The sequence below is a fragment of the Galeopterus variegatus genome, unplaced genomic scaffold (genome assembly GCF_000696425.1).
Source record: "Galeopterus variegatus unplaced genomic scaffold, G_variegatus-3.0.2 Scaffold29149, whole genome shotgun sequence".
Lineage (NCBI taxonomy): Eukaryota > Metazoa > Chordata > Mammalia > Dermoptera > Cynocephalidae > Galeopterus > Galeopterus variegatus.
Genome location: NW_007755260.1, coordinates 6,156 through 7,600, shown reverse-complemented (window position 1 = coordinate 7,600; position 1,445 = coordinate 6,156).

Sequence of the window (1,445 nt, the reverse complement as noted above, 5' to 3'; positions counted from 1 at the left end):
TCTCCCGGACAGAGGGACTCCTGGGGGCTCAGGGCTTCCTAGGGCTCTTCCAGGATAGGTCGTGTCTGGGTTGGCCCATGATTCTGACCCAGAGGCCTGGCTTCCCTCATGGGACAGGCCTCTGCAGGACCTGTCCTGTCTGCCCAGCAGGGACGTGTCTATGCATCCTGTGAGGTGGGATCATCTGGGTTCGACCAAGGGATCCACATGCCCAGGCTGGGGGGGCCAGGTGCTGAGCGGAAGGAGGGTGTCCAGCCCGGGGTGTCCCTGCACGGCCTTACCTCCTCGATGAAGCACTGGCTGAACCAGTATGTGTATACATCTGCCTTCACTCCCTGGTCGTCCTGACAGAAGGAACACAGGTGCTCAGGGACCCCTGAGTTGGCCTGAAAAGCTGCCAGTTCCAGGACCCTCTGGCAGGCAGGTTCTCAAGGGGCAACACACCTGGGGGTGGCGGCCAGGGCTCCCTCCAGTCTGGCCCCTGCCCCCCTGCACAGATCCTCAGATGACCAAATGTCCTTAGCCCTGGTCGGCCTGAGTCTGCCCTAGTCCCCGTGCTTTTGTCCCTCGAGGTGAAGGAAAAGGAAACCAAACTTTAAACCCATTGACAGTCACATATTCCAGAAAAGGCTCTGGTGACTATGGCCCTCACCGTGGCAGGAGGGGCTCGGGCTGTCCCTGTCCCCCTGACCTGCCGGTACCCAGGACCTCCAGGGAGGAGGCGAGGGGAAGGTTCACTCACCAAGTGCTTGTGTAGCTGCGGCAGCATTGTTCTGAGCAACTGCTCATGAAAGGATTGGAGTCTGCACAGCTTCGGGGACCCTGGTATGTAGAATCCTGAGAAACACAAGGTCCCCCCACATGAGCACCTGCTTCCCCAGCCAGGTGGAGACGGCCATGCAAGGCCGTACACTGACGCAGGTGAGGTAACCTGGGAAGGCTGAGGACCAAGGCTGGAGGAGTTGGGCATTGCAGGGTGCCCCCAAACCCAAGGCTTCTTCCTCTTCCCACCCAGTGGCCCCACTATGTGTCCTCAGCCTTGGGGACAATGGGTGGGGATGTCCTCTCAAGCGTTGGTAGGCTCGCTGCCCAGCTGTGTCCTGGGATGAGGCCCCAGTAGAACTGTGCCGACTTCTAAGCAGTAAGGAAGGACGATGGCGGATTGAAGGGCCGTGTCAGCCACACTGGAGCTGAGTGCGGCCATCGGGGTGACAGGTGTGAGTGATGGGGGTGTGTGGCTGTTTCTCAGACTCCAGGTATGGCTGGGGGACACCAGTTGGGGAGACGCTGCCGACTGAGCTCTGTCTGGTTATTGGAAGGGAGGCTGGCGGGATGGCCAGCGTGAGGCAGAAGGACCAGCAGAAAGGAGAAAAAGGCCTGGACAAGGACGAGGCCACAGGGCCGTGGCCACAGGAAACAGAACGCAGGCCACAGCGAGGCTGCGG